The following is a 12,046-nucleotide window of genomic DNA, read 5'->3' as shown; positions in this document are numbered from 1 at the left end:
AACTAAATTAATACAGTAGTATTAACACATGGTAAAAGCAAGTCACTATTTTCCTTTAATAACTGTAAGTTTCAAACTGAGATCATCAGAAAAAAAGTTCTGTTATATTTTTGTTATAACAAATGATAAGTTTTGTTGTTTGACAATTATAATGTTAATTATAAAAACAATTAAAAAATTAATGAGAAAAGTTGAATGTGTATATAAATAATAAAAATCTTTACGATGTACAAATGTGTTTATAATATGTTGCTATGGTAATATTTCGTTGCTAGGGAAAAATATCTTTTGGTGACGTCATGTTATCGTATTTTACGAGATTAGTCTGCATTCTGCTTGGATTCTGGGGTGTGCTTGTTTAGGATAGGCTATAAAAGTTTTATCGAATTTAATATTGCGAAATTTTGTGTTCACCTGTAACACTGCGAATTTTAATTTATGACACCTGTATTAGGAGTTAATTTCAACGACAAAAGGTACTTGTTTGTTTGATCTTAATTGCATTTGACACTTCTTTCAGAACCTTCCACACCCTTTATGATTAATGGTACATTCCAAAATTATTTGTTTTCTGTAGAGCTGGAATTTATTATGCTATTTTTATTGTATTCTAGGGCTATTTACATTTAATTTAATGATCAAGTTTAATTTACCACTAAAGAATGCTTGTTTCTAAAACGGCTTATCATATGCGTTGTTTAAGCCTAGGTCAGGTTTTCTTCAGCGGATTAATAGGCCGGTATAAATATTTAAATCGTAGATATATAAATAATTTTTTGTCAAAAAATTTGTAATCTTTGATTGGCAAACAAAATTAATTTTCCTGATAATGAATACTTTTTCGTAATACGGATACAGATTTTTCATAACCATCTTCACTTAAAATTACGCAGTTATCTGTTCTTAATGCGGAATGCTTGAATATTTGCTAAGTGATGCAATTTTTGTATTTATATTCTGTACGCTGTAAAAATCCCGTCAAAATTAGGAAAGTACCATAACCTCACTTGTGCACAAAGTTTGGCTGATTGCAGATGCAAGATAGGTTATGTGTTCATAGTTAGCGATTTATGCGTACTGCGTTTGTTGAAAAATGTACGATATTATTATTTTTTGTTTAATTGTGGTAGATTTAGATCACTGATGGACATTCGCAATTTGCTGTCAACATTTAGGCTTTGCTAACCCAAACTTAACTTCGTATGATGTTACCGATAGTATGAAACTTTGAGGATAAGGAAGTAAATATTCGTGTTTATGTATACCTAAAACCTGTATATTTTGTATATTTTATTTTTAGAAACTGGTGTTATTGTATTTGGTTAATAATAATGGTAATACTTGTAAGATTAATAGTACTTGTGCCAGAAAGTGAAATCGTAAGACAGGCATTTTATTAAAATTTTGAAAAGTCGAAATTAGCAATGCAATGGGAAACTTATTTCAGTTCTTAATTTCCCTAATATGCTTGGCAAATTTTGTTTATTTTTTGGAATTGTGGTCTTTTTTTAAATGTGACATTAATACTAGGAGTTGTTCTGGAAAAATAAAGAAATATGAAAGGTTGAATTTGTATTAGATTATCTCTTTATATCAACTGTGAATCTGAAAGCTCCAATAAAGTTGCTAATAAAATGTTCCGCTTGTAAAAAGGTTTTTTTATTGAAAGTAAACTTCGTTAGCCTTTTTAATGTTAAAATATTAGAAAAATTTTAGGATCATGTTCTGGTAATTCTGAGTGTCACTGGCTTTGATTTCTAAGGTTGCTTTTATCCCATTTTATTTGTTTACAACATTAAATTAAAAAAATATTTATATTTTTTTAATTATTTATTTAAAAGTTAGGTTATGTATACTTAAACTTTAAACGTTAGGTATGTTTGGATTACAGTAATTGTAAGGCTGAATGTTTTTCTAGTAAAAATATACTTTATCATCAATATAATGTATTTAATGCCTTCTGTATAGTGATTGGTTGAGGTTAACTGGCTTCTATTGCCATATCCTTTGTTCTCTTTCACTATTGTTGCTGTGATCTGTTGAAAATTTGCTTTTATAATATAAATTATTGCATTGTAATTTTTTCAAAGATTTAGTTTTCCATGTGGTTGGCAGTAACACCAGAAAACTGTATTTAAAATATATTTATTTCTATTATATTTTAAAACATATTCTGCTATACAGATGATGTTTTTATATGATTAATTCATTTAATTTGATCAATCTGCCTATTTATTATATTTTTGTTTCCTTCTGTGACAAATGTTTAAGAGAGTTAAAATATCTGTTTGGTGTGTACTCAAAATTTTTATCTTGTTTATTATATGTATCTGATGTGTTTCTATAACAAAATGTCAGTTGAAATGTTTTGTTTGTGATTATCATTTGTGTATTTGTTTTGTGGGGTGTTTTATAAATATACAAATGCCCCTTGCTTGCATAAATTTTATAATTTTTTTAGTGAATTACATGATTTTAATAATTGCTCATGTTTCTTGAAATAAGTTTTTATAACGGGCTTTAAAAAATTACAAAAAGTTTTGTTGGGTTACAGCAAAATTATATATTTTTGTTATATCATTGGTCAGTGTATTTTGTTAAATGTATTGGTGTTAAAACAAATTATCTTGTAACAACTTATAATACAATTATTTACGTATAGATGTATTTACAATATTTAATACCAAACAAATTTTGGCTTATATTACTATTATAAAGAAAAATATCTCAGATCTAATTTTTTTTACATTAAAAGTAATCAGTTTCATTAAGAATACTTCCAGAAGAAAGATTAGAGGAGCTGACATATCCTTGTTGTCTAATAAAATATCTTGAAAATATGGTTGTCAAAATCTAAAGGGCAAATTTGGACTACAGTTATCTAAAACCTGGGCTACATGCAGTTTCATGTCAAATTATACAAAGTTGCAGAAAATTTATAAAAGAATCAATTTCATAATCACTTTTGATGTATTATGGAGAATAAGACTTCGCTTCATGAAAAAATTGCTGAAAACATTTCATTCTTCATTATCCCACTCAACCATGGAATCATGATTCCTTTTCTGGTACATTTTGCCTTCTTAATATACTATTGAAATAGTATTCTCAATAAATAATTTTAAAATCAGGATATCTATTTTACAATCCTCGGATCAAAATGTTTGTTGAACATTAGAACTGATACAATTTAATGGAATATCCATAGCACGTTGGAATTATTTTAAGCAAGAGTCAAGATAAAACATGTTAAGTTGCCAAGTAGTAGAGTATAAAAACTAATCAGATTTATAAAAACATAAATTGAGATTGATCAAGAGGTTTCAATATTACTAATAAGCTATTGGATTAAGATCATGTAATGTCATCTTTGTGAGAAATCATGGAAATATTGTGAAGTCAAGGTAGTATATCAGTTTATATGAAAATTCTGGCATTGAAAGTTCAATTTGTGACCAAGGATGGTTAATAATCTGTGTTCATTATAACATTGGCCTAGTAGAAAACATTTTTTTGTTTAGGATTGATATATTTTTCTAATAACAGTTATACTGTTTTAGAAATAAATTTGCCTTTGCAAATTATTTACAATGTCTAACAAATTAGAGTTAATTAGATTTAGATTATTAATTGGAAAATTGATCAGTATAATATTTTATGTTTTTTGGTATGATTAAAATAGCAAATATACTTTGTCACATAGTTGTCATATATATATAAGGTAGCATTGTAAGATTCCCAGAGTAATTTTATTCCAGAAATATTTATTTAAAACAGTTATGAGTGTTTTTAGTGAATATTAGTGATCAATGAACTGTAATATCAAACAAAAAATTAATTTATTTTTAATGAACAATATTTAAATTTGGTGAAAACATGAATTATAATTTAATAGTAAATAGAACTTAGAATATAATTACAAAAAAAAACCATAAAAATTTATGTGCTTAGAATAAATTTCTCATTCTGTTTTGTACAGGTCAAGTGATGAAAATCAAAATCTTCCCAGATCTATTTTTTATATAATTTTTTTTTTATGATGTAGTCCTAATGATTGAATAGCTCGTCAGTCATTGAATTATTGTCTGCTTCGCTGTAATGATAAGGGGAACTCTTCTCATGATAATTTCTTGAGTTAATGTAAAATCTTTTTAATCATTACATTAAGTTTGAAGTGCACAAGTTGCTTAAAATAGAAGTACGGATTATAAATAATTGTGTTAATGTTTGTTTGGTTACTGAATTATTTACAACTGAAATTATTTTACACATTTTTAAGAGAAATGATGCCTCAAAATAATTGAGCAAAAATGATTATAGCTAAATTATTGAAAACAAACAAAAAACAGTAAAGTTACATGGTGAGACATATTACATCTGAAATTTGTAACGCTTATAAGTTGTATTGTATTTTTTTCATATAAAATGTTTGAGTATTATATACATTTTGTATACACATTTAAAAATTGTGTATATAGTAATTACAGTTAATTGTTAATTTCAGTTGAGTGATGAAATAAATTAAAATGCTCATTATAATTTAATGTCTATACATAACTGAATGTTTAAAATACATGGTTAAATAAAATACACGGATATACTGCTGACAAAATTATTATGCTGTTCTGGTGATATGGAAATAATAAATTGCCTATTGCATACCATATTTTATTTTTCTATTTTGATGTAATTGATTAGAATTATTTTATAACTAACTTGTACTATAACAGTCTATTATTTAACAGCGTTAATAAAATTGTATTTATAAAAGAAAGTTAAAAATTACATTATGCACATAAAATGTTAAGTGTTATAAATGTGTTTTAATAGACATTAGAATAGAAAAATATTACAAATTGTATAATAAATTGTGAATTATTTATTAAAAGTATAGATTGCACACAAATCTGACAAATTACATTGGTAACTTATCTTAAATTAGATATTTTGTGCTGACTTAAGTTAAAATGATAAAAATAATGATTAATAGTTTAACTTAATATTCATTGGATGTAAAAAGCAACACCAAAGGAGAAGAATCTGATTGGTGGGGTAGAAATGAGGTGTATTTTAACATGACCTTCACATGCCAGTAGATTTCAATCATATTACTGTACATAGAGTTGCTTGTAGTCTAACGTAAACAGCTTTATAAATCCAAAACCTTGGAAAAGAGTTTAGTTAATGATTACTTTTGTTTGCAAATTGATTAATAATTTAGTAATAATCTTTTTTGTAAATGTGATTCTGCTTCAGAGTTTAGGCAGTATATAATTAATGCATTGTTACACAACATAGCCCTTTCTGTTCCTATCTGTTTTTTACAGAGGGTGTTTAACTCTCTTTGTTCTGGTCTTTCATGTAGCTGTGATTCAAGTAAAGCATTTGATGAAATAGTGGCACCAATCGGTCACTTAATCTCAGCGTAATGATGCTTATTATACAGTTAATCCCAGTGATAGAGTGAAGGTGTTGCTTGTAAGGCTGAAATTTGCTTACATTTCTAATGGGTTTGAAATACTTATATGCAATTGAAACCTAAATAATTTACTGTCTATACAATTCATAATTTAAGAAGGCAATGGAAAACTTTCTTCTTTCCTACTTTTTTCTTTATAAGTCTTGCATGAAATGTTGGCTATTGTTGAATGTTGGATTTTCAGGTCGCTTATAATCGTAATGGTTATAGTACTCAACAAACACATGATAAATATACAAATAAATGTATGTGTAGAAGGTGTTTATTCATTATGCAACTTGGGCACATTTAAATTCTATGTTCGCAAGAATACCTGTTAAATTTTTGTTATTTTTGAAATCTCATGCTTCATTGAAGTCAGAAATTTATTTTTTTATTTTGAATTCTCATTAAAGCAGCCATTTTTAATGTTTTTTTAAAAAGTATTTATGAAATTTTTTAAAGCTCAAAAATAAATAAAAGTTTAAAAAAGCATAGCAGAATATTATTCAAATTATGTAATGTAACTGAATAAAATAAGATGCGGTTAAAGTGTACTGTTTATTCTTCTTTTATTCTTTTTTGTTGTTATTTTTAGTGTTAATTAAAATTTATGAGTCATGGTTGGAAATAATAAAATTTTTATTATTTTGATATTTTATTATGCCTTTTATGATATATAGTCATGTGTTTAAATTATAGATAAGTTATGGTTTAATTGTAAATTGAGACTTGCCATATTGTTGATATTATTCATGGGAATAAGTTTAAGTTGTAGATATTGTATATAAATATTTTTTTATATTGATAAATTTATTTTATTTAAATAAAATATATTTAAATTGATAAATATATTTTGATAGATATTGTTAAATTATAAGGGAAATTTTCTCAATATTACTTCTTTCAAGTAGTTAAACTATACTTTTAACTTTATTAATAAACTGTTAATTTTTTATTCATTTTTTTGTGAGTGTTTCTTAATAATGTGATTTAAAAGTTTATTGTGTTAGTTTATTACTGTGTTATAATTTTAATTTAATTAATAATATTTACGCGGTAGTTAATATAAATTCATTGCTTAAAAAGATATTTATACGCAGAAACTATTTCTTTTCAAAAAGTTAATGAAAGAGATGTTATAAACCGTGGACCATGACTCGTAAATACATAATATTTATATAACGTCATTTATACAGCTCATCAAATAAGAGCTCTGTAGATCACTAATTTGTTTTATCTTCCTTATTGATAGCAATAATTAATATTTGTATTTTAATGAAATTATAAATTTGTTTTTATTACAAACAAATGCTGAACTTTGTAGAATTTTATAATTATTTGTGTTATTTTAGTTTCAATATGGCTTACTTAAATAGTAATTAATTATTGCCGATTATGTAAAGTTTACATTGTTTTGTCATGACTTATAATAAACTTCCTATGACTCATTGTCAACCCCTCTACTGGCCTAATGAAAAATCTTTTTTCCATTGTATTGCTTAAGAATGAAGCAACTTGTGAGGAGGTCAATCTGTGTTAGGTAGCTAAACAAAATGTCAGTATTATTTTTAATTTCATCCTTAGTTTTTTATTTTTTATAATTATTATAATCTGCATTGAAGTAATCAGAAGTAATGGCGATCATTTTCAAACAATATATTTTATATTATTATTTGATAGTTTTATTATTGAATAAAATATTCCAATTACATTAATGGTTTATATGCACTTAATACAATAAAATTAAAAATTTCTACTTAAAGTCACTTAATGAATAATAAAGTTCATATAATTTTCTCTTTACTTAAATTGTTTTCATGATATCAGTTTTGCTATTCTTGATAGTGTTCTTAATTTTTCCAATACTTGCTTGATTTTTTATCTATAGGCTTTATCTTGCCCCCACCCAATTTCCTTCCTAGATCTACAAATTGTTAAAGGAATTTTTTAAATCTATATTTGGGATTGCAATTATTTAAGATTACACTGTTACCTTTTTAGGCAGATCTAATAAATTTAAATTACATTATTATATCTTTGTGTTATTGCTGTTCTATGATTACTTGTTTCAGTAGTGATTCACCACTGTTGCATATGAAATTATCAGTAGTCTGTGTGAATAAATGAGTTATATGATAATCTGGAAGTCTGGAAAATCTAGGGCAGATTTATTTAGATGAGGCCTGCAGTTAGCTCATCATCATTGTTTGTAAAGTGTCAGTATACACAATTACATCCTTGGATTAGCAGGTCTGAATTGTGTGTTGTTAATTAGAGTCAAACAGTGAGTGGTGGCTCAGTGACAAGTGAGAAACCAATAGTGTTAAAATTAGCTTGACCTGTCAACTTTTCATACAAAAACCTCAGCAATCCTCCATCAACACTTCATTTCTATAATTCTATATAAATGTTGCTAACATTGATAATCCAGTTAAAGTTACCTTTAATGAGTGAAGAATTATTAAAATAGAAGTTTGAAAATGTATTCAATTGTTAAGCAAATAAAAAAACGCGATTGCTAAAAAAAACCATTGCTGACAAACATTGCTCTTTAATATAGTCTAGTTATTAATATATGGTAATTAGTATATAGTATGTGGGTGACAGTTATGTGTATAGTGTTAATTTTGTTTTCAAATTTTTTAAATTTATATATATATATATATATGTAATATATATAGCCTATGACACTCCCAGTAATGTAAGGATTCCAATGTGGAGTCATACGTCTAAATCGGTTCAGCCGTTGAGTTGCTGTGGTGGAACAAACATGTTTACATACATCCTAAATAAATTACACTCCTTTTTGGGCAGTTGTGTAAAAAAAAAATGCTACCCGTACAACATGTAATCTTGATTTTTTTTTGTTATTCCTTCGTCCATTTTAATAATTGTCTGTTTATTAACTCTTAGTACATAGTAATGTGTTAATTTCTTTATTATTTTTTTAATAAAAAATAGTGGATGTGTCATATTATGTTCTGAGATTTTGGATTCTTGAATTGCCATTTCATTAAAGTGATTGAAAATTGTACTAAGGATAGACTGAAAATGTTGGGGTATAATGTTTTGATGAATTTGAATAAATTCTGAACAAATGCGATTATGGTTCTGTTTGTGAATGATTTTTCAGTTCTTGACATTAGATGTTAAATTAAGCAAAAATGTTAATAATAATTACTTAATTCTCTGATGATCACATTTATAATAACAAATTCAACAAATTTAAAGAAAATGATGACAGTGTAAATATATGCGTTGCTTTAAAGCGAAAGGATCATTAAGTTGTTGCCTAACATTGTTTGGCTATGATACGCATAAAACATTTGGGTTAAAAAAGAAATATTGGCATCAGTCATCTTTTATTTCTTTGAGGATAATGATATTTATTATACAGCCAATCCCTTTGGTAAACTGAATGGTGTTACAAGTTGGATTAAATATCATCTATATTATTTGTGTGGGCTTGGCATGCTGATACGCATCAGTATATTTGGATCAATTAAAAGGCAGCAGGAACTAGTAAACACCTCATTTTCCTTAGTAAGCTTGATATTCTAGAGAATGTCATTTTCTGGGATGATTGCTGTTTCATATCAGGCTGCAAATGTTCATATGGCTGCATATCAGTCATGGCACCTAAAATAAACATATACCCAAATGTTCCAATTGTTTTTTTTTTTTAATAAATAATGATAGGAAAGATGATATTTGGCCTGTCTTTCTGTTAGTAGATTATTTGATAGTTTATTTTTTATATTGTTATTATAACTGTTACTACAGTTGTAATTGAAATAAAATTATTGCTTTGGATCATGGAATTTGAATAATTGTTCTATAATTGGTCTTGCTCTATTAATTATATTAAATTTTATCAATGGCAATCTGGCTGAGGCTAGACCGAAAGATGTAGATGCTGAGATATTGAAGATTACCTACGGTAAAACTCGTAAGGGCTAGGTACGGAGGGGGTGGTGTGGTGACCAAAACCATCACATTGATGGTGTCTTCCCCTACATGGAATCAGGAAACATGAAGCTCACCTTTATTTATGTAGAGTGTTAATTAGTGAAAAATCATGATATGATTTTATTACAGTATAATTTAATTATATTCAAAAGTAGTATTCTGTATTTGTAAATTTTGGGTTCAAAAAAAGGTTGAGACCGTGGCATTTACGTTGTGTATAATATATGTATGTTCTGGTATCAGTGTCCTGTTACTATGTGTTTATTTAGAAAAAAAAAAATTGTTTTATAATGTTTAGATAGGTGTTTTTATTTGAAAATTAGATTAAAGTTTTTATGTTATAATTTATTACTTGTTAATTGTTTTCTTTTTCCTTTTTTTGAATCTTTTATTATTTTCTTATATTGCTATAAAAACAATGTTAATGGAATAAAATAAATATATTGTTTCATTTTGTGTGATTGATTTATATATTATTAAGCACTTAAGATGGCGTTATAAGGTTTTTTGAAGCAGTTTAATAAAAAATTACCTATGTTTTAAGTGCAAAGATTAGCTTACACAAATGATGTACTGGACAGTGAATTCTTCACTGTTTCTCACTGAAACTTTATGGTAAATCATAATCACAAAATATTTTAATCATAATAATCAAAATATTTTTTTTACATCAAGGGAAGGCTTATTCCGGTGTCTGGCGAGTATGAAATATAGGGTTTTTCTTTCTCCTCCATTTCATGAATTATTGCTTTTAATTTAATATGCTATTTGTTAATTTGTTATGAACTGTCATTCATCTTTATTTCTTATTAACAATTTATTATGTTGAAAAAAAAAATATTATGTTGAAAAAAATATTTTTGCCCTTACAACTGACAGGTCAAATTATGTTTTTTCTACAGTCATTGATCATTAAGTTTAGTGTGGAGAGATTGTTTATGCACTAATCTGAGATGAAAATGTGCTGTAATTGAAAAAATTGCTATTAGGGCAATTAAATTTCTTCAAGACGTGGGCATCCTTCTTGAAGTATAAGCCTTAAGATGGGGTGTAATATATGAGCTCCTTAATATATGAATAGGAATTATTTGGTAATCTAAAAAGAACATATATTTTGTAGTACAGTGGGTGTGCATTTGGTCAATTTATTTGTAAATAATTTTTGTAATACCATGCCCTTTGTTAAATTGTATGAATTGATGTGAGTGAAAAGGTGGAGCCTTAAACTAAGAGTGTGTCAGAATGTGGCAATAGATGAGCCCTTTGTATATGCCATTTGTGTATGGAATGTACAGATATGTGGTAAAGTCTCGAGGGAAAAATTTGGTCCTGAGACAATTTTTAAAAAGGGGGTAAATTAGGTTATTAAATTAGTGTTGCTAACATCAAGTTTTGTCTTGTGTAGTTCATTAGTACCGAATTTAGCCACCAGTGCTGTCACCATTGTTGTTAAAAATGGGTACATTTACTGGTGCAGAACAAACTCGCTGTGTTTTGATTTCATGATTTGCAGTAAGCATCTGCAGTTCAACGTAATTTTCATAGAGAGTACAGTAGGGAGCCAGCTAGTAGGCGTACATTTTACTCTTGACACGAAAGAAACCCTTGTTGAGACAGGTTGTTTTGTTAAACATACAAAATCACCAGTATGCACATGTGTCCCTGAAGCTGCTGTGGAACAATTCAGAGAAAGCTTTCCACGTAGTCTGAAGAAATCAACTCTACATGTGTCACGTGAGACTGGTATTCCACAAACAACTGTTTTGCGTGTATTTTCTAAACAATTGCACTTGCAGCCATACATTCTAACCATGGTGATGACACCACACACCACACATTACAGATGATGACAACGTTATTTGGCTGCAGTTATGTGTGGAAATGATGGCTAGAATTACAGATGATACATTTTTAAATAATATAATTTTTAGTGATGTCAACATTTCATATTAGAGGCAAGGTGAACACACTTAACTGCCAAATATGGGGAAATAAAAATCCTCTTGAAACTTTGCAGCATGCTCATGGTAGCCCTAAGCAAACAAAGACTTCAAGTCCATTCTTTTTGCAGGGGGCAACCATAAATGATATTGTTTAAATGGACATGCTCCAAAATTTTCTAATTACTCAGATGATAATGACAAAGATGGATGCCATTACTATCAGCAAGACAGGGCACACCTCACTACCACCTAGAAGTCTGAGATTTTCTTGATACTTGATTTCCAGGTAGCTGGATTGGTCATGAAGGTCCAATTGCACGGCTACCTCCCATCTCAGATTTGACCCCACTAAATTATTTCTTGGTTTGAGGGTTTCATTTAAGATCGGATTTATGCACTATGACTGCTGATTGTGAGCTAAGACTTCAAATTAACGCTGCAGCTGCAGAGTTAATAACAGACTTAATGGCTACAGTTTGAAATGAAATCAACTTAAGGTTGGGGAAGAATGTCATTACAAATGAAGCTATATAAAATCAAAGTGAATGTTGGGTGACAAAATTGATTTGACAGATAACTTCTAAAATCTGTTAAATTTTAGTAGACGTTATTTACATCAATTTTCTCAAAATTAAATTTTCTACAAAGTTAACCAGAAATTTTTATTTTTTTA

General features: G+C 27.6%; 1 protein-coding gene across 1 annotated transcript in view; it reads left to right on the top strand.

Moving 5' to 3' along the window:
* The first annotated feature begins 324 nt into the window (after positions 1 to 324).
* Positions 325 to 12,046, top strand: part of LOC142326303 (uncharacterized) — a 98,789-nt gene continuing 87,067 nt past the window's right edge. Inside the window, exon 1 of the mRNA XM_075368686.1 lies at positions 325 to 476. The gene's annotated coding sequence lies outside the window, so the exon portion shown is untranslated. The remainder of the gene's footprint in view (positions 477 to 12,046) is intronic.

The sequence above is a fragment of the Lycorma delicatula genome, chromosome 6 (genome assembly GCF_047948215.1).
Source record: "Lycorma delicatula isolate Av1 chromosome 6, ASM4794821v1, whole genome shotgun sequence".
Classification (NCBI taxonomy): domain Eukaryota; kingdom Metazoa; phylum Arthropoda; class Insecta; order Hemiptera; family Fulgoridae; genus Lycorma; species Lycorma delicatula.
The sequence above is the reverse complement of the archived record's forward strand: the minus strand, read 5'-3'. Positions and strand labels throughout refer to the sequence as shown.